Source organism: Daphnia magna, linkage group LG9, assembly GCF_020631705.1.
Source record: "Daphnia magna isolate NIES linkage group LG9, ASM2063170v1.1, whole genome shotgun sequence".
NCBI classification, from domain to species: domain Eukaryota; kingdom Metazoa; phylum Arthropoda; class Branchiopoda; order Diplostraca; family Daphniidae; genus Daphnia; species Daphnia magna.
The window spans coordinates 8,054,208-8,075,909 of record NC_059190.1 but is presented as its reverse complement, the minus strand read 5'-3'; the positions used below and the strand labels follow the sequence as shown (position 1 = coordinate 8,075,909).

At 41.9% G+C, this 21,702-nt stretch overlaps 43 non-coding genes across 43 annotated transcripts; 11 read left to right on the top strand and 32 right to left on the bottom strand.

Moving 5' to 3' along the window:
• Positions 1-17: 17 nt before the first annotated feature.
• On the bottom strand, positions 18-90 carry Trnav-aac. The gene has a single exon. It is a non-coding gene; the product is annotated as a tRNA-Val (tRNA).
• A 55-nt stretch (positions 91-145) lies between these two features.
• Trnak-cuu lies at positions 146-218 on the bottom strand. The gene has a single exon. It is a non-coding gene; the product is annotated as a tRNA-Lys (tRNA).
• Positions 219-1,106: 888 nt separating this feature from the next.
• On the top strand, positions 1,107-1,180 carry Trnan-guu. The gene has a single exon. It is a non-coding gene; the product is annotated as a tRNA-Asn (tRNA).
• Positions 1,181-1,612: 432 nt separating this feature from the next.
• Trnav-cac lies at positions 1,613-1,685 on the bottom strand. Its single transcript has one exon. It is a non-coding gene; the product is annotated as a tRNA-Val (tRNA).
• A 100-nt stretch (positions 1,686-1,785) lies between these two features.
• Positions 1,786-1,858, bottom strand: Trnav-aac. Its single transcript has one exon. It is a non-coding gene; the product is annotated as a tRNA-Val (tRNA).
• Positions 1,859-1,913: 55 nt separating this feature from the next.
• Positions 1,914-1,986, bottom strand: Trnak-cuu. Its single transcript has one exon. It is a non-coding gene; the product is annotated as a tRNA-Lys (tRNA).
• An 887-nt stretch (positions 1,987-2,873) lies between these two features.
• Trnan-guu lies at positions 2,874-2,947 on the top strand. The gene has a single exon. It is a non-coding gene; the product is annotated as a tRNA-Asn (tRNA).
• Positions 2,948-3,380: 433 nt separating this feature from the next.
• Positions 3,381-3,453, bottom strand: Trnav-cac. Its single transcript has one exon. It is a non-coding gene; the product is annotated as a tRNA-Val (tRNA).
• A 100-nt stretch (positions 3,454-3,553) lies between these two features.
• Trnav-aac lies at positions 3,554-3,626 on the bottom strand. The gene has a single exon. It is a non-coding gene; the product is annotated as a tRNA-Val (tRNA).
• Positions 3,627-3,681: 55 nt separating this feature from the next.
• On the bottom strand, positions 3,682-3,754 carry Trnak-cuu. The gene has a single exon. It is a non-coding gene; the product is annotated as a tRNA-Lys (tRNA).
• An 886-nt stretch (positions 3,755-4,640) lies between these two features.
• Positions 4,641-4,714, top strand: Trnan-guu. Its single transcript has one exon. It is a non-coding gene; the product is annotated as a tRNA-Asn (tRNA).
• Positions 4,715-5,145: 431 nt separating this feature from the next.
• Positions 5,146-5,218, bottom strand: Trnav-cac. The gene has a single exon. It is a non-coding gene; the product is annotated as a tRNA-Val (tRNA).
• Positions 5,219-5,318: 100 nt separating this feature from the next.
• On the bottom strand, positions 5,319-5,391 carry Trnav-aac. Its single transcript has one exon. It is a non-coding gene; the product is annotated as a tRNA-Val (tRNA).
• Positions 5,392-5,446: 55 nt separating this feature from the next.
• Trnak-cuu lies at positions 5,447-5,519 on the bottom strand. The gene has a single exon. It is a non-coding gene; the product is annotated as a tRNA-Lys (tRNA).
• An 886-nt stretch (positions 5,520-6,405) lies between these two features.
• On the top strand, positions 6,406-6,479 carry Trnan-guu. The gene has a single exon. It is a non-coding gene; the product is annotated as a tRNA-Asn (tRNA).
• Positions 6,480-6,910: 431 nt separating this feature from the next.
• On the bottom strand, positions 6,911-6,983 carry Trnav-cac. The gene has a single exon. It is a non-coding gene; the product is annotated as a tRNA-Val (tRNA).
• Positions 6,984-7,083: 100 nt separating this feature from the next.
• On the bottom strand, positions 7,084-7,156 carry Trnav-aac. The gene has a single exon. It is a non-coding gene; the product is annotated as a tRNA-Val (tRNA).
• Positions 7,157-7,211: 55 nt separating this feature from the next.
• Trnak-cuu lies at positions 7,212-7,284 on the bottom strand. The gene has a single exon. It is a non-coding gene; the product is annotated as a tRNA-Lys (tRNA).
• Positions 7,285-8,170: 886 nt separating this feature from the next.
• Positions 8,171-8,244, top strand: Trnan-guu. The gene has a single exon. It is a non-coding gene; the product is annotated as a tRNA-Asn (tRNA).
• Positions 8,245-8,675: 431 nt separating this feature from the next.
• Trnav-cac lies at positions 8,676-8,748 on the bottom strand. The gene has a single exon. It is a non-coding gene; the product is annotated as a tRNA-Val (tRNA).
• A 100-nt stretch (positions 8,749-8,848) lies between these two features.
• On the bottom strand, positions 8,849-8,921 carry Trnav-aac. The gene has a single exon. It is a non-coding gene; the product is annotated as a tRNA-Val (tRNA).
• Positions 8,922-8,976: 55 nt separating this feature from the next.
• Trnak-cuu lies at positions 8,977-9,049 on the bottom strand. The gene has a single exon. It is a non-coding gene; the product is annotated as a tRNA-Lys (tRNA).
• Positions 9,050-9,936: 887 nt separating this feature from the next.
• Positions 9,937-10,010, top strand: Trnan-guu. Its single transcript has one exon. It is a non-coding gene; the product is annotated as a tRNA-Asn (tRNA).
• A 431-nt stretch (positions 10,011-10,441) lies between these two features.
• Positions 10,442-10,514, bottom strand: Trnav-cac. The gene has a single exon. It is a non-coding gene; the product is annotated as a tRNA-Val (tRNA).
• A 100-nt stretch (positions 10,515-10,614) lies between these two features.
• Positions 10,615-10,687, bottom strand: Trnav-aac. The gene has a single exon. It is a non-coding gene; the product is annotated as a tRNA-Val (tRNA).
• A 55-nt stretch (positions 10,688-10,742) lies between these two features.
• On the bottom strand, positions 10,743-10,815 carry Trnak-cuu. The gene has a single exon. It is a non-coding gene; the product is annotated as a tRNA-Lys (tRNA).
• An 888-nt stretch (positions 10,816-11,703) lies between these two features.
• On the top strand, positions 11,704-11,777 carry Trnan-guu. Its single transcript has one exon. It is a non-coding gene; the product is annotated as a tRNA-Asn (tRNA).
• Positions 11,778-12,208: 431 nt separating this feature from the next.
• Positions 12,209-12,281, bottom strand: Trnav-cac. Its single transcript has one exon. It is a non-coding gene; the product is annotated as a tRNA-Val (tRNA).
• A 100-nt stretch (positions 12,282-12,381) lies between these two features.
• Trnav-aac lies at positions 12,382-12,454 on the bottom strand. The gene has a single exon. It is a non-coding gene; the product is annotated as a tRNA-Val (tRNA).
• A 55-nt stretch (positions 12,455-12,509) lies between these two features.
• On the bottom strand, positions 12,510-12,582 carry Trnak-cuu. Its single transcript has one exon. It is a non-coding gene; the product is annotated as a tRNA-Lys (tRNA).
• Positions 12,583-13,470: 888 nt separating this feature from the next.
• Positions 13,471-13,544, top strand: Trnan-guu. The gene has a single exon. It is a non-coding gene; the product is annotated as a tRNA-Asn (tRNA).
• Positions 13,545-13,975: 431 nt separating this feature from the next.
• Positions 13,976-14,048, bottom strand: Trnav-cac. Its single transcript has one exon. It is a non-coding gene; the product is annotated as a tRNA-Val (tRNA).
• Positions 14,049-14,148: 100 nt separating this feature from the next.
• On the bottom strand, positions 14,149-14,221 carry Trnav-aac. The gene has a single exon. It is a non-coding gene; the product is annotated as a tRNA-Val (tRNA).
• A 55-nt stretch (positions 14,222-14,276) lies between these two features.
• On the bottom strand, positions 14,277-14,349 carry Trnak-cuu. The gene has a single exon. It is a non-coding gene; the product is annotated as a tRNA-Lys (tRNA).
• An 886-nt stretch (positions 14,350-15,235) lies between these two features.
• Positions 15,236-15,309, top strand: Trnan-guu. Its single transcript has one exon. It is a non-coding gene; the product is annotated as a tRNA-Asn (tRNA).
• A 431-nt stretch (positions 15,310-15,740) lies between these two features.
• Positions 15,741-15,813, bottom strand: Trnav-cac. Its single transcript has one exon. It is a non-coding gene; the product is annotated as a tRNA-Val (tRNA).
• A 100-nt stretch (positions 15,814-15,913) lies between these two features.
• Trnav-aac lies at positions 15,914-15,986 on the bottom strand. The gene has a single exon. It is a non-coding gene; the product is annotated as a tRNA-Val (tRNA).
• A 55-nt stretch (positions 15,987-16,041) lies between these two features.
• Trnak-cuu lies at positions 16,042-16,114 on the bottom strand. The gene has a single exon. It is a non-coding gene; the product is annotated as a tRNA-Lys (tRNA).
• Positions 16,115-17,002: 888 nt separating this feature from the next.
• Trnan-guu lies at positions 17,003-17,076 on the top strand. Its single transcript has one exon. It is a non-coding gene; the product is annotated as a tRNA-Asn (tRNA).
• Positions 17,077-17,507: 431 nt separating this feature from the next.
• Trnav-cac lies at positions 17,508-17,580 on the bottom strand. The gene has a single exon. It is a non-coding gene; the product is annotated as a tRNA-Val (tRNA).
• A 100-nt stretch (positions 17,581-17,680) lies between these two features.
• Trnav-aac lies at positions 17,681-17,753 on the bottom strand. Its single transcript has one exon. It is a non-coding gene; the product is annotated as a tRNA-Val (tRNA).
• Positions 17,754-17,808: 55 nt separating this feature from the next.
• On the bottom strand, positions 17,809-17,881 carry Trnak-cuu. Its single transcript has one exon. It is a non-coding gene; the product is annotated as a tRNA-Lys (tRNA).
• Positions 17,882-18,767: 886 nt separating this feature from the next.
• On the top strand, positions 18,768-18,841 carry Trnan-guu. Its single transcript has one exon. It is a non-coding gene; the product is annotated as a tRNA-Asn (tRNA).
• The last annotated feature ends 2,861 nt before the right edge of the window (positions 18,842-21,702 follow it).

Here is a 21,702-nt window from a genome sequence, read left to right as displayed (position 1 = left end):
GTATGCAAAGGATGTCTTGTTCCCACCCAGGATCGAACTGAGGACCTTCAGCGTGTTAGGCCGACGTGATAACCACTACACTATGGGAACTGAATTTTACGCATCGATTGAAACCAAGTTTCGATTAAGACCACATGGAATTGAACGCCCAACGTGGGGCTCGAACCCACGACCCTGAGATTAAGAGTCTCATGCTCTACCGACTGAGCTAGCCAGGCACATGTTGATGGTTAACGCAAACAGAAACGATCCCAACCATTCATTGAGTATTTCTTCTGTCAAAGGAACGGTGGAGTCCTAAAGAAAAATAACAACTTAAATAATTTTTTTGTGTGTGTGTGATTCATACGTTTGATTTCCAGCAAGACATGAAACAGCTGCCTCCACATATGGAAAGGAGGTGGGTTAGACCATGATATATATCGGGAGTAGTAACGGCTGCAGAATCAGTTGAGCTACGCGTGTTAAGCTCCAGAGATGGCGTTTGCGGCTGGTTAATTGGAATTTCTGAAGAGAGGGAATGAGAGAAAGAAAGCAAAGATTCAAGGGTTAAGGTAAGGAAAGTAAACGTTTCCGAACTAAACCTTCCTCTTTATCACACGTGTCCATATGGTAGATCACGTGATACAAACTTTTACCCTAAATTTCTCCAACGATGAATTGTTAACGAATATTTCCCAAATGAGCATTGGATTCGTCTCAGTGATACGAATAAAATGTAAATTATTTGATTCGATAAAACCTAAAATATTTGTTAGTTTGGAACTTACCAGCCGCGACGCCATCTCTGGAGCAGAATGGGTGTAGCTCAATTTCTTCCGTGAGAAGAGTACTTCCATTTCTACTCCTGGTAAACTTCATGGTGGTACCGAAGGGAAAAAATATTTAAAAACATCAGCGCCATCTGACGTCTGGAAGAAGCCGTCTGTTTCCGGTTTTATTTACTAAACATTTGTATCCTGTCACTGACAGTAGCAGCATAAACTAGATAAATGGCGCCCAATTGTTGTTTCTGGGATTACCAAAAGGGTTGGAGAATGAACACATTACGTTTCTCTCAGTCGTAAAGAAGCACAAAGTTCCCGTCTCCCCCAATTAATTTAGATGCCTTTGTGGCGCAATTGGCTAGCGCGTTCGGCTGTTAACCGGAAGGCTGGTGGTTCGATCCCACCCAGGGGCGTAGCATAGGAGTTTTTACATATTCTTTTTTATCCTCAGAGACTCCTTATGATAGGTTAAGAATCATCTGTATCTTTTCCGTATACATCGTTGCCTAGTCATCAGTGGTGTACAACCATGATAACTCTACAGTTAAACAGATTATGGTTATCTTGATTAGTTATGCTACTTTGCACTCCTTTCATTGATGATGAGTAAACTTGGGACGCGTAAAATAACAAATAAAAGGAATTTTGAATCGTCAAAACAACAAAACTACTCTCAAAACAACATGTGTACTTCATTTTCGGGAGCCTTCTGGTGGTAATCAGCTAGTTATAAACCTTGTGTGGGACCATGTGGAAAATTCACCCCGACTCCCCACTTGGCGTGCCCTTTGGTTACTACTCAGACACGCAGATTGCAGTGAAATTGATAAACTTCAAAAACCGACTGTTCTCACCCAGGATCGAACTGAGGACCTTCAGCGTGTGAGGCCGACGTGATAACCGCTACACTATGAGAACACGAATTTTACCATAGGATCCTTTTTATAAAATGGTTTTACAACCGAATCTAAGTTAACAATATAAATAACCACATCAGAACTGTATGCAAAGGATGTCTTGTTCCCACCCAGGATCGAACTGAGGACCTTCAGCGTGTTAGGCCGACGTGATAACCACTACACTATGGGAACTGAATTTTACGCATCGATTGAAACCAAGTTTCGATTAAGACCACATGGAATTGAACGCCCAACGTGGGGCTCGAACCCACGACCCTGAGATTAAGAGTCTCATGCTCTACCGACTGAGCTAGCCAGGCACATGTTGATGGTTAACGCAAACAGAAACGATCCCAACCATTCATTGAGTATTTCTTCTGTCAAAGGAACGGTGGAGTCCTAAAGAAAAATAACAACTTAAATAATTTTTTTTGTGTGTGTGATTCATACGTTTGATTTCCAGCAAGACATGAAACAGCTGCCTCCACATATGGAAAGGAGGTGGGTTAGACCATGATATATATCGGGAGTAGTAACGGCTGCAGAATCAGTTGAGCTACGCGTGTTAAGCTCCAGAGATGGCGTTTGCGGCTGGTTAATTGGAATTTCTGAAGAGAGGGAATGAGAGAAAGAAAGCAAAGATTCAAGGGTTAAGGTAAGGAAAGTAAACGTTTCCGAACTAAACCTTCCTCTTTATCACACGTGTCCATATGGTAGATCACGTGATACAAACTTTTACCCTAAATTTCTCCAACGATGAATTGTTAACGAATATTTCCCAAATGAGCATTGGATTCGTCTCAGTGATACGAATAAAATGTAAATTATTTGATTCGATAAAACCTAAAATATTTGTTAGTTTGGAACTTACCAGCCGCGACGCCATCTCTGGAGCAGAATGGGTGTAGCTCAATTTCTTCCGTGAGAAGAGTACTTCCATTTCTACTCCTGGTAAACTTCATGGTGGTACCGAAGGGAAAAAATATTTAAAAACATCAGCGCCATCTGACGTCTGGAAGAAGCCGTCTGTTTCCGGTTTTATTTACTAAACATTTGTATCCTGTCACTGACAGTAGCAGCATAAACTAGATAAATGGCGCCCAATTGTTGTTTCTGGGATTACCAAAAGGGTTGGAGAATGAACACATTACGTTTCTCTCAGTCGTAAAGAAGCACAAAGTTCCCGTCTCCCCCAATTAATTTAGATGCCTTTGTGGCGCAATTGGCTAGCGCGTTCGGCTGTTAACCGGAAGGCTGGTGGTTCGATCCCACCCAGGGGCGTAGCATAGGAGTTTTTACATATTCTTTTTTATCCTCAGAGACTCCTTATGATAGGTTAAGAATCATCTGTATCTTTTCCGTATACATCGTTGCCTAGTCATCAGTGGTGTACAACCATGATAACTCTACAGTTAAACAGATTATGGTTATCTTGATTAGTTATGCTACTTTGCACTCCTTTCATTGATGATGAGTAAACTTGGGACGCGTAAAATAACAAATTAAAAGGAATTTTGAATCGTCAAAACAACAAAACTACTCTCAAAACAACATGTGTACTTCATTTTCGGGAGCCTTCTGGTGGTAATCAGCTAGTTATAAACCTTGTGTGGGACCATGTGGAAAATTCACCCCGACTCCCCACTTGGCGTGCCCTTTGGTTACTACTCAGACACGCAGATTGCAGTGAAATTGATAAACTTCAAAAACCGACTGTTCTCACCCAGGATCGAACTGAGGACCTTCAGCGTGTGAGGCCGACGTGATAACCGCTACACTATGAGAACACGAATTTTACCATAGGATCCTTTTTATAAAATGGTTTTACAACCGAATCTAAGTTAACAATATAAATAACCACATCAGAACTGTATGCAAAGGATGTCTTGTTCCCACCCAGGATCGAACTGAGGACCTTCAGCGTGTTAGGCCGACGTGATAACCACTACACTATGGGAACTGAATTTTACGCATCGATTGAAACCAAGTTTCGATTAAGACCACATGGAATTGAACGCCCAACGTGGGGCTCGAACCCACGACCCTGAGATTAAGAGTCTCATGCTCTACCGACTGAGCTAGCCAGGCACATGTTGATGGTTAACGCAAACAGAAACGATCCCAACCATTCATTGAGTATTTCTTCTGTCAAAGGAACGGTGGAGTCCTAAAGAAAAATAACAACTTAAATAATTTTTTTGTGTGTGTGATTCATACGTTTGATTTCCAGCAAGACATGAAACAGCTGCCTCCACATATGGAAAGGAGGTGGGTTAGACCATGATATATATCGGGAGTAGTAACGGCTGCAGAATCAGTTGAGCTACGCGTGTTAAGCTCCAGAGATGGCGTTTGCGGCTGGTTAATTGGAATTTCTGAAGAGAGGGAATGAGAGAAAGAAAGCAAAGATTCAAGGGTTAAGGTAAGGAAAGTAAACGTTTCCGAACTAAACCTTCCTCTTTATCACACGTGTCCATATGGTAGATCACGTGATACAAACTTTTACCCTAAATTTCTCCAACGATGAATTGTTAACGAATATTTCCCAAATGAGCATTGGATTCGTCTCAGTGATACGAATAAAATGTAAATTATTTGATTCGATAAAACCTAAAATATTTGTTAGTTTGGAACTTACCAGCCGCGACGCCATCTCTGGAGCAGAATGAGTGTAGCTCAATTTCTTCCGTGAGAAGAGTACTTCCATTTCTACTCCTGGTAAACTTCATGGTGGTACCGAAGGGAAAAAATATTTAAAAACATCAGCGCCATCTGACGTCTGGAAGAAGCCGTCTGTTTCCGGTTTTATTTACTAAACATTTGTATCCTGTCACTGACAGTAGCAGCATAAACTAGATAAATGGCGCCCAATTGTTGTTTCTGGGATTACCAAAAGGGTTGGAGAATGAACACATTACGTTTCTCTCAGTCGTAAAGAAGCACAAAGTTCCCGTCTCCCCCAATTAATTTAGATGCCTTTGTGGCGCAATTGGCTAGCGCGTTCGGCTGTTAACCGGAAGGCTGGTGGTTCGATCCCACCCAGGGGCGTAGCATAGGAGTTTTTACATATTCTTTTTTATCCTCAGAGACTCCTTATGATAGGTTAAGAATCATCTGTATCTTTTCCGTATACATCGTTGCCTAGTCATCAGTGGTGTACAACCATGATAACTCTACAGTTAAACAGATTATGGTTATCTTGATTAGTTATGCTACTTTGCACTCCTTTCATTGATGATGAGTAAACTTGGGACGCGTAAAATAACAAATTAAAGGAATTTTGAATCGTCAAAACAACAAAACTACTCTCAAAACAACATGTGTACTTCATTTTCGGGAGCCTTCTGGTGGTAATCAGCTAGTTATAAACCTTGTGTGGGACCATGTGGAAAATTCACCCGACTCCCCACTTGGCGTGCCCTTTGGTTACTACTCAGACACGCAGATTGCAGTGAAATTGATAAACTTCAAAAACCGACTGTTCTCACCCAGGATCGAACTGAGGACCTTCAGCGTGTGAGGCCGACGTGATAACCGCTACACTATGAGAACACGAATTTTACCATAGGATCCTTTTTATAAAATGGTTTTACAACCGAATCTAAGTTAACAATATAAATAACCACATCAGAACTGTATGCAAAGGATGTCTTGTTCCCACCCAGGATCGAACTGAGGACCTTCAGCGTGTTAGGCCGACGTGATAACCACTACACTATGGGAACTGAATTTTACGCATCGATTGAAACCAAGTTTCGATTAAGACCACATGGAATTGAACGCCCAACGTGGGGCTCGAACCCACGACCCTGAGATTAAGAGTCTCATGCTCTACCGACTGAGCTAGCCAGGCACATGTTGATGGTTAACGCAAACAGAAACGATCCCAACCATTCATTGAGTATTTCTTCTGTCAAAGGAACGGTGGAGTCCTAAAGAAAAATAACAACTTAAATAATTTTTTTGTGTGTGTGATTCATACGTTTGATTTCCAGCAAGACATGAAACAGCTGCCTCCACATATGGAAAGGAGGTGGGTTAGACCATGATATATATCGGGAGTAGTAACGGCTGCAGAATCAGTTGAGCTACGCGTGTTAAGCTCCAGAGATGGCGTTTGCGGCTGGTTAATTGGAATTTCTGAAGAGAGGGAATGAGAGAAAGAAAGCAAAGATTCAAGGGTTAAGGTAAGGAAAGTAAACGTTTCCGAACTAAACCTTCCTCTTTATCACACGTGTCCATATGGTAGATCACGTGATACAAACTTTTACCCTAAATTTCTCCAACGATGAATTGTTAACGAATATTTCCCAAATGAGCATTGGATTCGTCTCAGTGATACGAATAAAATGTAAATTATTTGATTCGATAAAACCTAAAATATTTGTTAGTTTGGAACTTACCAGCCGCGACGCCATCTCTGGAGCAGAATGAGTGTAGCTCAATTTCTTCCGTGAGAAGAGTACTTCCATTTCTACTCCTGGTAAACTTCATGGTGGTACCGAAGGGAAAAAATATTTAAAAACATCAGCGCCATCTGACGTCTGGAAGAAGCCGTCTGTTTCCGGTTTTATTTACTAAACATTTGTATCCTGTCACTGACAGTAGCAGCATAAACTAGATAAATGGCGCCCAATTGTTGTTTCTGGGATTACCAAAAGGGTTGGAGAATGAACACATTACGTTTCTCTCAGTCGTAAAGAAGCACAAAGTTCCCGTCTCCCCCAATTAATTTAGATGCCTTTGTGGCGCAATTGGCTAGCGCGTTCGGCTGTTAACCGGAAGGCTGGTGGTTCGATCCCACCCAGGGGCGTAGCATAGGAGTTTTTACATATTCTTTTTTATCCTCAGAGACTCCTTATGATAGGTTAAGAATCATCTGTATCTTTTCCGTATACATCGTTGCCTAGTCATCAGTGGTGTACAACCATGATAACTCTACAGTTAAACAGATTATGGTTATCTTGATTAGTTATGCTACTTTGCACTCCTTTCATTGATGATGAGTAAACTTGGGACGCGTAAAATAACAAATTAAAGGAATTTTGAATCGTCAAAACAACAAAACTACTCTCAAAACAACATGTGTACTTCATTTTCGGGAGCCTTCTGGTGGTAATCAGCTAGTTATAAACCTTGTGTGGGACCATGTGGAAAATTCACCCGACTCCCCACTTGGCGTGCCCTTTGGTTACTACTCAGACACGCAGATTGCAGTGAAATTGATAAACTTCAAAAACCGACTGTTCTCACCCAGGATCGAACTGAGGACCTTCAGCGTGTGAGGCCGACGTGATAACCGCTACACTATGAGAACACGAATTTTACCATAGGATCCTTTTTATAAAATGGTTTTACAACCGAATCTAAGTTAACAATATAAATAACCACATCAGAACTGTATGCAAAGGATGTCTTGTTCCCACCCAGGATCGAACTGAGGACCTTCAGCGTGTTAGGCCGACGTGATAACCACTACACTATGGGAACTGAATTTTACGCATCGATTGAAACCAAGTTTCGATTAAGACCACATGGAATTGAACGCCCAACGTGGGGCTCGAACCCACGACCCTGAGATTAAGAGTCTCATGCTCTACCGACTGAGCTAGCCAGGCACATGTTGATGGTTAACGCAAACAGAAACGATCCCAACCATTCATTGAGTATTTCTTCTGTCAAAGGAACGGTGGAGTCCTAAAGAAAAATAACAACTTAAATAATTTTTTTGTGTGTGTGATTCATACGTTTGATTTCCAGCAAGACATGAAACAGCTGCCTCCACATATGGAAAGGAGGTGGGTTAGACCATGATATATATCGGGAGTAGTAACGGCTGCAGAATCAGTTGAGCTACGCGTGTTAAGCTCCAGAGATGGCGTTTGCGGCTGGTTAATTGGAATTTCTGAAGAGAGGGAATGAGAGAAAGAAAGCAAAGATTCAAGGGTTAAGGTAAGGAAAGTAAACGTTTCCGAACTAAACCTTCCTCTTTATCACACGTGTCCATATGGTAGATCACGTGATACAAACTTTTACCCTAAATTTCTCCAACGATGAATTGTTAACGAATATTTCCCAAATGAGCATTGGATTCGTCTCAGTGATACGAATAAAATGTAAATTATTTGATTCGATAAAACCTAAAATATTTGTTAGTTTGGAACTTACCAGCCGCGACGCCATCTCTGGAGCAGAATGAGTGTAGCTCAATTTCTTCCGTGAGAAGAGTACTTCCATTTCTACTCCTGGTAAACTTCATGGTGGTACCGAAGGGAAAAAATATTTAAAAACATCAGCGCCATCTGACGTCTGGAAGAAGCCGTCTGTTTCCGGTTTTATTTACTAAACATTTGTATCCTGTCACTGACAGTAGCAGCATAAACTAGATAAATGGCGCCCAATTGTTGTTTCTGGGATTACCAAAAGGGTTGGAGAATGAACACATTACGTTTCTCTCAGTCGTAAAGAAGCACAAAGTTCCCGTCTCCCCCAATTAATTTAGATGCCTTTGTGGCGCAATTGGCTAGCGCGTTCGGCTGTTAACCGGAAGGCTGGTGGTTCGATCCCACCCAGGGGCGTAGCATAGGAGTTTTTACATATTCTTTTTTATCCTCAGAGACTCCTTATGATAGGTTAAGAATCATCTGTATCTTTTCCGTATACATCGTTGCCTAGTCATCAGTGGTGTACAACCATGATAACTCTACAGTTAAACAGATTATGGTTATCTTGATTAGTTATGCTACTTTGCACTCCTTTCATTGATGATGAGTAAACTTGGGACGCGTAAAATAACAAATTAAAGGAATTTTGAATCGTCAAAACAACAAAACTACTCTCAAAACAACATGTGTACTTCATTTTCGGGAGCCTTCTGGTGGTAATCAGCTAGTTATAAACCTTGTGTGGGACCATGTGGAAAATTCACCCGACTCCCCACTTGGCGTGCCCTTTGGTTACTACTCAGACACGCAGATTGCAGTGAAATTGATAAACTTCAAAAACCGACTGTTCTCACCCAGGATCGAACTGAGGACCTTCAGCGTGTGAGGCCGACGTGATAACCGCTACACTATGAGAACACGAATTTTACCATAGGATCCTTTTTATAAAATGGTTTTACAACCGAATCTAAGTTAACAATATAAATAACCACATCAGAACTGTATGCAAAGGATGTCTTGTTCCCACCCAGGATCGAACTGAGGACCTTCAGCGTGTTAGGCCGACGTGATAACCACTACACTATGGGAACTGAATTTTACGCATCGATTGAAACCAAGTTTCGATTAAGACCACATGGAATTGAACGCCCAACGTGGGGCTCGAACCCACGACCCTGAGATTAAGAGTCTCATGCTCTACCGACTGAGCTAGCCAGGCACATGTTGATGGTTAACGCAAACAGAAACGATCCCAACCATTCATTGAGTATTTCTTCTGTCAAAGGAACGGTGGAGTCCTAAAGAAAAATAACAACTTAAATAATTTTTTTTGTGTGTGTGATTCATACGTTTGATTTCCAGCAAGACATGAAACAGCTGCCTCCACATATGGAAAGGAGGTGGGTTAGACCATGATATATATCGGGAGTAGTAACGGCTGCAGAATCAGTTGAGCTACGCGTGTTAAGCTCCAGAGATGGCGTTTGCGGCTGGTTAATTGGAATTTCTGAAGAGAGGGAATGAGAGAAAGAAAGCAAAGATTCAAGGGTTAAGGTAAGGAAAGTAAACGTTTCCGAACTAAACCTTCCTCTTTATCACACGTGTCCATATGGTAGATCACGTGATACAAACTTTTACCCTAAATTTCTCCAACGATGAATTGTTAACGAATATTTCCCAAATGAGCATTGGATTCGTCTCAGTGATACGAATAAAATGTAAATTATTTGATTCGATAAAACCTAAAATATTTGTTAGTTTGGAACTTACCAGCCGCGACGCCATCTCTGGAGCAGAATGAGTGTAGCTCAATTTCTTCCGTGAGAAGAGTACTTCCATTTCTACTCCTGGTAAACTTCATGGTGGTACCGAAGGGAAAAAATATTTAAAAACATCAGCGCCATCTGACGTCTGGAAGAAGCCGTCTGTTTCCGGTTTTATTTACTAAACATTTGTATCCTGTCACTGACAGTAGCAGCATAAACTAGATAAATGGCGCCCAATTGTTGTTTCTGGGATTACCAAAAGGGTTGGAGAATGAACACATTACGTTTCTCTCAGTCGTAAAGAAGCACAAAGTTCCCGTCTCCCCCAATTAATTTAGATGCCTTTGTGGCGCAATTGGCTAGCGCGTTCGGCTGTTAACCGGAAGGCTGGTGGTTCGATCCCACCCAGGGGCGTAGCATAGGAGTTTTTACATATTCTTTTTTATCCTCAGAGACTCCTTATGATAGGTTAAGAATCATCTGTATCTTTTCCGTATACATCGTTGCCTAGTCATCAGTGGTGTACAACCATGATAACTCTACAGTTAAACAGATTATGGTTATCTTGATTAGTTATGCTACTTTGCACTCCTTTCATTGATGATGAGTAAACTTGGGACGCGTAAAATAACAAATAAAAGGAATTTTGAATCGTCAAAACAACAAAACTACTCTCAAAACAACATGTGTACTTCATTTTCGGGAGCCTTCTGGTGGTAATCAGCTAGTTATAAACCTTGTGTGGGACCATGTGGAAAATTCACCCGACTCCCCACTTGGCGTGCCCTTTGGTTACTACTCAGACACGCAGATTGCAGTGAAATTGATAAACTTCAAAAACCGACTGTTCTCACCCAGGATCGAACTGAGGACCTTCAGCGTGTGAGGCCGACGTGATAACCGCTACACTATGAGAACACGAATTTTACCATAGGATCCTTTTTATAAAATGGTTTTACAACCGAATCTAAGTTAACAATATAAATAACCACATCAGAACTGTATGCAAAGGATGTCTTGTTCCCACCCAGGATCGAACTGAGGACCTTCAGCGTGTTAGGCCGACGTGATAACCACTACACTATGGGAACTGAATTTTACGCATCGATTGAAACCAAGTTTCGATTAAGACCACATGGAATTGAACGCCCAACGTGGGGCTCGAACCCACGACCCTGAGATTAAGAGTCTCATGCTCTACCGACTGAGCTAGCCAGGCACATGTTGATGGTTAACGCAAACAGAAACGATCCCAACCATTCATTGAGTATTTCTTCTGTCAAAGGAACGGTGGAGTCCTAAAGAAAAATAACAACTTAAATAATTTTTTTGTGTGTGTGTGATTCATACGTTTGATTTCCAGCAAGACATGAAACAGCTGCCTCCACATATGGAAAGGAGGTGGGTTAGACCATGATATATATCGGGAGTAGTAACGGCTGCAGAATCAGTTGAGCTACGCGTGTTAAGCTCCAGAGATGGCGTTTGCGGCTGGTTAATTGGAATTTCTGAAGAGAGGGAATGAGAGAAAGAAAGCAAAGATTCAAGGGTTAAGGTAAGGAAAGTAAACGTTTCCGAACTAAACCTTCCTCTTTATCACACGTGTCCATATGGTAGATCACGTGATACAAACTTTTACCCTAAATTTCTCCAACGATGAATTGTTAACGAATATTTCCCAAATGAGCATTGGATTCGTCTCAGTGATACGAATAAAATGTAAATTATTTGATTCGATAAAACCTAAAATATTTGTTAGTTTGGAACTTACCAGCCGCGACGCCATCTCTGGAGCAGAATGAGTGTAGCTCAATTTCTTCCGTGAGAAGAGTACTTCCATTTCTACTCCTGGTAAACTTCATGGTGGTACCGAAGGGAAAAAATATTTAAAAACATCAGCGCCATCTGACGTCTGGAAGAAGCCGTCTGTTTCCGGTTTTATTTACTAAACATTTGTATCCTGTCACTGACAGTAGCAGCATAAACTAGATAAATGGCGCCCAATTGTTGTTTCTGGGATTACCAAAAGGGTTGGAGAATGAACACATTACGTTTCTCTCAGTCGTAAAGAAGCACAAAGTTCCCGTCTCCCCCAATTAATTTAGATGCCTTTGTGGCGCAATTGGCTAGCGCGTTCGGCTGTTAACCGGAAGGCTGGTGGTTCGATCCCACCCAGGGGCGTAGCATAGGAGTTTTTACATATTCTTTTTTATCCTCAGAGACTCCTTATGATAGGTTAAGAATCATCTGTATCTTTTCCGTATACATCGTTGCCTAGTCATCAGTGGTGTACAACCATGATAACTCTACAGTTAAACAGATTATGGTTATCTTGATTAGTTATGCTACTTTGCACTCCTTTCATTGATGATGAGTAAACTTGGGACGCGTAAAATAACAAATAAAAGGAATTTTGAATCGTCAAAACAACAAAACTACTCTCAAAACAACATGTGTACTTCATTTTCGGGAGCCTTCTGGTGGTAATCAGCTAGTTATAAACCTTGTGTGGGACCATGTGGAAAATTCACCCGACTCCCCACTTGGCGTGCCCTTTGGTTACTACTCAGACACGCAGATTGCAGTGAAATTGATAAACTTCAAAAACCGACTGTTCTCACCCAGGATCGAACTGAGGACCTTCAGCGTGTGAGGCCGACGTGATAACCGCTACACTATGAGAACACGAATTTTACCATAGGATCCTTTTTATAAAATGGTTTTACAACCGAATCTAAGTTAACAATATAAATAACCACATCAGAACTGTATGCAAAGGATGTCTTGTTCCCACCCAGGATCGAACTGAGGACCTTCAGCGTGTTAGGCCGACGTGATAACCACTACACTATGGGAACTGAATTTTACGCATCGATTGAAACCAAGTTTCGATTAAGACCACATGGAATTGAACGCCCAACGTGGGGCTCGAACCCACGACCCTGAGATTAAGAGTCTCATGCTCTACCGACTGAGCTAGCCAGGCACATGTTGATGGTTAACGCAAACAGAAACGATCCCAACCATTCATTGAGTATTTCTTCTGTCAAAGGAACGGTGGAGTCCTAAAGAAAAATAACAACTTAAATAATTTTTTTGTGTGTGTGTGATTCATACGTTTGATTTCCAGCAAGACATGAAACAGCTGCCTCCACATATGGAAAGGAGGTGGGTTAGACCATGATATATATCGGGAGTAGTAACGGCTGCAGAATCAGTTGAGCTACGCGTGTTAAGCTCCAGAGATGGCGTTTGCGGCTGGTTAATTGGAATTTCTGAAGAGAGGGAATGAGAGAAAGAAAGCAAAGATTCAAGGGTTAAGGTAAGGAAAGTAAACGTTTCCGAACTAAACCTTCCTCTTTATCACACGTGTCCATATGGTAGATCACGTGATACAAACTTTTACCCTAAATTTCTCCAACGATGAATTGTTAACGAATATTTCCCAAATGAGCATTGGATTCGTCTCAGTGATACGAATAAAATGTAAATTATTTGATTCGATAAAACCTAAAATATTTGTTAGTTTGGAACTTACCAGCCGCGACGCCATCTCTGGAGCAGAATGAGTGTAGCTCAATTTCTTCCGTGAGAAGAGTACTTCCATTTCTACTCCTGGTAAACTTCATGGTGGTACCGAAGGGAAAAAATATTTAAAAACATCAGCGCCATCTGACGTCTGGAAGAAGCCGTCTGTTTCCGGTTTTATTTACTAAACATTTGTATCCTGTCACTGACAGTAGCAGCATAAACTAGATAAATGGCGCCCAATTGTTGTTTCTGGGATTACCAAAAGGGTTGGAGAATGAACACATTACGTTTCTCTCAGTCGTAAAGAAGCACAAAGTTCCCGTCTCCCCCAATTAATTTAGATGCCTTTGTGGCGCAATTGGCTAGCGCGTTCGGCTGTTAACCGGAAGGCTGGTGGTTCGATCCCACCCAGGGGCGTAGCATAGGAGTTTTTACATATTCTTTTTTATCCTCAGAGACTCCTTATGATAGGTTAAGAATCATCTGTATCTTTTCCGTATACATCGTTGCCTAGTCATCAGTGGTGTACAACCATGATAACTCTACAGTTAAACAGATTATGGTTATCTTGATTAGTTATGCTACTTTGCACTCCTTTCATTGATGATGAGTAAACTTGGGACGCGTAAAATAACAAATAAAAGGAATTTTGAATCGTCAAAACAACAAAACTACTCTCAAAACAACATGTGTACTTCATTTTCGGGAGCCTTCTGGTGGTAATCAGCTAGTTATAAACCTTGTGTGGGACCATGTGGAAAATTCACCCGACTCCCCACTTGGCGTGCCCTTTGGTTACTACTCAGACACGCAGATTGCAGTGAAATTGATAAACTTCAAAAACCGACTGTTCTCACCCAGGATCGAACTGAGGACCTTCAGCGTGTGAGGCCGACGTGATAACCGCTACACTATGAGAACACGAATTTTACCATAGGATCCTTTTTATAAAATGGTTTTACAACCGAATCTAAGTTAACAATATAAATAACCACATCAGAACTGTATGCAAAGGATGTCTTGTTCCCACCCAGGATCGAACTGAGGACCTTCAGCGTGTTAGGCCGACGTGATAACCACTACACTATGGGAACTGAATTTTACGCATCGATTGAAACCAAGTTTCGATTAAGACCACATGGAATTGAACGCCCAACGTGGGGCTCGAACCCACGACCCTGAGATTAAGAGTCTCATGCTCTACCGACTGAGCTAGCCAGGCACATGTTGATGGTTAACGCAAACAGAAACGATCCCAACCATTCATTGAGTATTTCTTCTGTCAAAGGAACGGTGGAGTCCTAAAGAAAAATAACAACTTAAATAATTTTTTTGTGTGTGTGATTCATACGTTTGATTTCCAGCAAGACATGAAACAGCTGCCTCCACATATGGAAAGGAGGTGGGTTAGACCATGATATATATCGGGAGTAGTAACGGCTGCAGAATCAGTTGAGCTACGCGTGTTAAGCTCCAGAGATGGCGTTTGCGGCTGGTTAATTGGAATTTCTGAAGAGAGGGAATGAGAGAAAGAAAGCAAAGATTCAAGGGTTAAGGTAAGGAAAGTAAACGTTTCCGAACTAAACCTTCCTCTTTATCACACGTGTCCATATGGTAGATCACGTGATACAAACTTTTACCCTAAATTTCTCCAACGATGAATTGTTAACGAATATTTCCCAAATGAGCATTGGATTCGTCTCAGTGATACGAATAAAATGTAAATTATTTGATTCGATAAAACCTAAAATATTTGTTAGTTTGGAACTTACCAGCCGCGACGCCATCTCTGGAGCAGAATGAGTGTAGCTCAATTTCTTCCGTGAGAAGAGTACTTCCATTTCTACTCCTGGTAAACTTCATGGTGGTACCGAAGGGAAAAAATATTTAAAAACATCAGCGCCATCTGACGTCTGGAAGAAGCCGTCTGTTTCCGGTTTTATTTACTAAACATTTGTATCCTGTCACTGACAGTAGCAGCATAAACTAGATAAATGGCGCCCAATTGTTGTTTCTGGGATTACCAAAAGGGTTGGAGAATGAACACATTACGTTTCTCTCAGTCGTAAAGAAGCACAAAGTTCCCGTCTCCCCCAATTAATTTAGATGCCTTTGTGGCGCAATTGGCTAGCGCGTTCGGCTGTTAACCGGAAGGCTGGTGGTTCGATCCCACCCAGGGGCGTAGCATAGGAGTTTTTACATATTCTTTTTTATCCTCAGAGACTCCTTATGATAGGTTAAGAATCATCTGTATCTTTTCCGTATACATCGTTGCCTAGTCATCAGTGGTGTACAACCATGATAACTCTACAGTTAAACAGATTATGGTTATCTTGATTAGTTATGCTACTTTGCACTCCTTTCATTGATGATGAGTAAACTTGGGACGCGTAAAATAACAAATAAAAGGAATTTTGAATCGTCAAAACAACAAAACTACTCTCAAAACAACATGTGTACTTCATTTTCGGGAGCCTTCTGGTGGTAATCAGCTAGTTATAAACCTTGTGTGGGACCATGTGGAAAATTCACCCGACTCCCCACTTGGCGTGCCCTTTGGTTACTACTCAGACACGCAGATTGCAGTGAAATTGATAAACTTCAAAAACCGACTGTTCTCACCCAGGATCGAACTGAGGACCTTCAGCGTGTGAGGCCGACGTGATAACCGCTACACTATGAGAACACGAATTTTACCATAGGATCCTTTTTATAAAATGGTTTTACAACCGAATCTAAGTTAACAATATAAATAACCACATCAGAACTGTATGCAAAGGATGTCTTGTTCCCACCCAGGATCGAACTGAGGACCTTCAGCGTGTTAGGCCGACGTGATAACCACTACACTATGGGAACTGAATTTTACGCATCGATTGAAACCAAGTTTCGATTAAGACCACATGGAATTGAACGCCCAACGTGGGGCTCGAACCCACGACCCTGAGATTAAGAGTCTCATGCTCTACCGACTGAGCTAGCCAGGCACATGTTGATGGTTAACGCAAACAGAAACGATCCCAACCATTCATTGAGTATTTCTTCTGTCAAAGGAACGGTGGAGTCCTAAAGAAAAATAACAACTTAAATAATTTTTTTGTGTGTGTGTGATTCATACGTTTGATTTCCAGCAAGACATGAAACAGCTGCCTCCACATATGGAAAGGAGGTGGGTTAGACCATGATATATATCGGGAGTAGTAACGGCTGCAGAATCAGTTGAGCTACGCGTGTTAAGCTCCAGAGATGGCGTTTGCGGCTGGTTAATTGGAATTTCTGAAGAGAGGGAATGAGAGAAAGAAAGCAAAGATTCAAGGGTTAAGGTAAGGAAAGTAAACGTTTCCGAACTAAACCTTCCTCTTTATCACACGTGTCCATATGGTAGATCACGTGATACAAACTTTTACCCTAAATTTCTCCAACGATGAATTGTTAACGAATATTTCCCAAATGAGCATTGGATTCGTCTCAGTGATACGAATAAAATGTAAATTATTTGATTCGATAAAACCTAAAATATTTGTTAGTTTGGAACTTACCAGCCGCGACGCCATCTCTGGAGCAGAATGAGTGTAGCTCAATTTCTTCCGTGAGAAGAGTACTTCCATTTCTACTCCTGGTAAACTTCATGGTGGTACCGAAGGGAAAAAATATTTAAAAACATCAGCGCCATCTGACGTCTGGAAGAAGCCGTCTGTTTCCGGTTTTATTTACTAAACATTTGTATCCTGTCACTGACAGTAGCAGCATAAACTAGATAAATGGCGCCCAATTGTTGTTTCTGGGATTACCAAAAGGGTTGGAGAATGAACACATTACGTTTCTCTCAGTCGTAAAGAAGCACAAAGTTCCCGTCTCCCCCAATTAATTTAGATGCCTTTGTGGCGCAATTGGCTAGCGCGTTCGGCTGTTAACCGGAAGGCTGGTGGTTCGATCCCACCCAGGGGCGTAGCATAGGAGTTTTTACATATTCTTTTTTATCCTCAGAGACTCCTTATGATAGGTTAAGAATCATCTGTATCTTTTCCGTATACATCGTTGCCTAGTCATCAGTGGTGTACAACCATGATAACTCTACAGTTAAACAGATTATGGTTATCTTGATTAGTTATGCTACTTTGCACTCCTTTCATTGATGATGAGTAAACTTGGGACGCGTAAAATAACAAATAAAAGGAATTTTGAATCGTCAAAACAACAAAACTACTCTCAAAACAACATGTGTACTTCATTTTCGGGAGCCTTCTGGTGGTAATCAGCTAGTTATAAACCTTGTGTGGGACCATGTGGAAAATTCACCCGACTCCCCACTTGGCGTGCCCTTTGGTTACTACTCAGACACGCAGATTGCAGTGAAATTGATAAACTTCAAAAACCGACTGTTCTCACCCAGGATCGAACTGAGGACCTTCAGCGTGTGAGGCCGACGTGATAACCGCTACACTATGAGAACACGAATTTTACCATAGGATCCTTTTTATAAAATGGTTTTACAACCGAATCTAAGTTAACAATATAAATAACCACATCAGAACTGTATGCAAAGGATGTCTTGTTCCCACCCAGGATCGAACTGAGGACCTTCAGCGTGTTAGGCCGACGTGATAACCACTACACTATGGGAACTGAATTTTACGCATCGATTGAAACCAAGTTTCGATTAAGACCACATGGAATTGAACGCCCAACGTGGGGCTCGAACCCACGACCCTGAGATTAAGAGTCTCATGCTCTACCGACTGAGCTAGCCAGGCACATGTTGATGGTTAACGCAAACAGAAACGATCCCAACCATTCATTGAGTATTTCTTCTGTCAAAGGAACGGTGGAGTCCTAAAGAAAAATAACAACTTAAATAATTTTTTTGTGTGTGTGATTCATACGTTTGATTTCCAGCAAGACATGAAACAGCTGCCTCCACATATGGAAAGGAGGTGGGTTAGACCATGATATATATCGGGAGTAGTAACGGCTGCAGAATCAGTTGAGCTACGCGTGTTAAGCTCCAGAGATGGCGTTTGCGGCTGGTTAATTGGAATTTCTGAAGAGAGGGAATGAGAGAAAGAAAGCAAAGATTCAAGGGTTAAGGTAAGGAAAGTAAACGTTTCCGAACTAAACCTTCCTCTTTATCACACGTGTCCATATGGTAGATCACGTGATACAAACTTTTACCCTAAATTTCTCCAACGATGAATTGTTAACGAATATTTCCCAAATGAGCATTGGATTCGTCTCAGTGATACGAATAAAATGTAAATTATTTGATTCGATAAAACCTAAAATATTTGTTAGTTTGGAACTTACCAGCCGCGACGCCATCTCTGGAGCAGAATGAGTGTAGCTCAATTTCTTCCGTGAGAAGAGTACTTCCATTTCTACTCCTGGTAAACTTCATGGTGGTACCGAAGGGAAAAAATATTTAAAAACATCAGCGCCATCTGACGTCTGGAAGAAGCCGTCTGTTTCCGGTTTTATTTACTAAACATTTGTATCCTGTCACTGACAGTAGCAGCATAAACTAGATAAATGGCGCCCAATTGTTGTTTCTGGGATTACCAAAAGGGTTGGAGAATGAACACATTACGTTTCTCTCAGTCGTAAAGAAGCACAAAGTTCCCGTCTCCCCCAATTAATTTAGATGCCTTTGTGGCGCAATTGGCTAGCGCGTTCGGCTGTTAACCGGAAGGCTGGTGGTTCGATCCCACCCAGGGGCGTAGCATAGGAGTTTTTACATATTCTTTTTTATCCTCAGAGACTCCTTATGATAGGTTAAGAATCATCTGTATCTTTTCCGTATACATCGTTGCCTAGTCATCAGTGGTGTACAACCATGATAACTCTACAGTTAAACAGATTATGGTTATCTTGATTAGTTATGCTACTTTGCACTCCTTTCATTGATGATGAGTAAACTTGGGACGCGTAAAATAACAAATTAAAAGGAATTTTGAATCGTCAAAACAACAAAACTACTCTCAAAACAACATGTGTACTTCATTTTCGGGAGCCTTCTGGTGGTAATCAGCTAGTTATAAACCTTGTGTGGGACCATGTGGAAAATTCACCCGACTCCCCACTTGGCGTGCCCTTTGGTTACTACTCAGACACGCAGATTGCAGTGAAATTGATAAACTTCAAAAACCGACTGTTCTCACCCAGGATCGAACTGAGGACCTTCAGCGTGTGAGGCCGACGTGATAACCGCTATACTATGAGAACACGAATTTTACCATAGGATCCTTTTTATAAAATGGTTTTACAACCGAATCTAAGTTAACAATATAAATAACCACATCAGAACTGTATGCAAAGGATGTCTTGTTCCCACCCAGGATCGAACTGAGGACCTTCAGCGTGTTAGGCCGACGTGATAACTACTACACTATGGGAACTGAATTTTACGCATCGATTGAAACCAAGTTTCGATTAAGACCACATGGAATTGAACGCCCAACGTGGGGCTCGAACCCACGACCCTGAGATTAAGAGTCTCATGCTCTACCGACTGAGCTAGCCAGTGTAACGAAGGCCTAAAAATACATTTAATTATGACACCCACATTCTTATTATATTATGTTTACTCTCCCTTGACATATAATTATGTCTACATTTTACTCTCTTGCATTTACTCTTCTTTTTGCATATTACTCGATTATTGTAATCCGCATAGTAACCATTTGTCATAGACATTTTAGCGTTGACCTAATTGAACACCTGCTGTCTGACTCACACGTGCGACGCATTATCACGCCACTAAACAAACTTCCGTGATTGGTCACACGTGCGACGCATTATCACGCCATTAAATAAACATCCGTTTGATTGGTCGCACGCGCGACGCCAATCAAGCCATTAAACAAACACCTTCTGATTGGCTGCACTCGCGACATAGCGACACGTCAACAGCATCACGCCACTTTGACGAGATGCGAGGTTTCTTGGTGAACTCAAAATCTAAGAAAGATCAGACAGCTAGCAGCTCGCTAAATGTTCAGTTGCCTTCAACAACACTAGTTCGACGTCTAACTTGCCTTAGTGTTTTCTCTACAAGTGTTTCTCTGACTACCTGTTTCCGTAAGTGCCTATCTGAATTGTATTTCCATTCGTGTCTATTTCGTGTCTGAATTCGCCGTATCGCTCGCGCTACTACGGTAAGATCAATTTACGTTGTCTCCACTTACACTTTGTTTCCCTTTAGTTCTCGTATTCTTATGCGTGTAGTCTCTCTTATATTTTATGGCCTAGTCTAGTAATACACTGTCATCATTGTGGGTAAACGCCTCCGAGTTCCGTGGTAATCTATTTGTCTTAATCCGTAAAGTCATCCACCCGAGAGGGAGGATGCTTTACATAATGGTGGCAGCGCTTTTTGAACTCAACCACAATGAATGATGATGTTATTACTGGCGGGTCGAGAATTCCACGAACTCCCATACAACCCAGTGTGCCCCAAATTAACGTCCCCCGGCCGAGTGAGCCAACTGTAGCTAGATCACTTAATTTCGATAAGTTGCATGCTGAACCCGCTTCTTCCGTTGTAAGTACACAACCATCTAGAGTTAGTTCTCAGTTAAGTAAGCTTAGGTCTAACGGTGCGTACGAAGCCGTAGCTCGTCTTGATCTTGTTTCCAGACGGAAACCCAGAGGTAGTTTGGCCTCTGGTACCGTTTCAGGGAAGCGTTCTCCCACTATTTTTGCTAGAATTGCTGCGCGTATGTCTCCAGCTAAGTCTCCTCCAAAAGTTTCGCCTAAGTCTAGTTCAGTAGCAAAAACTGTGTTAGGGTTTTTCACGAGGAACTCTCCGAATGGAAAATCAACTGAACCTGAACCTACGACATCTATTCAACAAAATCAAGAACAATCAACAGAAGATATTCCAGCCCAAAACGAGCCAGCTTCCGTACCTTATCCTTGCGATCAAGAGCCTGAAGGAGAGAGAAGCGGATTTCCAGTCGAACGATCCGAAGGTGCAGACCCAGATAATTCGTCTGATACAGGACATCCGACTGACGAAGCTATATCAAGACGACCAGAACCCATCGACGGTGTGGAAGGAACCAACGATCCTACTGAAGTACTTGACGTCGATCCTAGAGGTGAGGCTCAGTGCACAATCGAAGAAGACGACAGTAACGGAACAACAGACGTCCGAGCTGAGAGCGATTTTCACGTCGTATGCGAGACAGTTCTTGACCTTCCTGCTGGGACAGTTTCACAGCATAACCGACTTGCAGAAAGGCAGGGCTATCTTGGAATTAACCCTGAATTGTGGGACCACATACAGACACAGAGAGGATCAATATCGCCATCTCTCGACAGAAGTGGAAGACCTTTCCATTCACTTGCAGACGGTATCTCTGGCCTATCAACAAATATTTCTGGCGGACATTCGCAACCTTACGCTATACATACGGGAGCTGCAACTACTGACTCCACTGGAACCACTGACGCCCGAGATCAACTTACTGCTGAGGAAGTTGGACAATTTCCCAGGAGCCAGCGGACCGAACAACGTACAGCTCGCAGAGGAGATCAAACTAACGCTCTCCCAGACCAAAACCCAATTGAAACAACT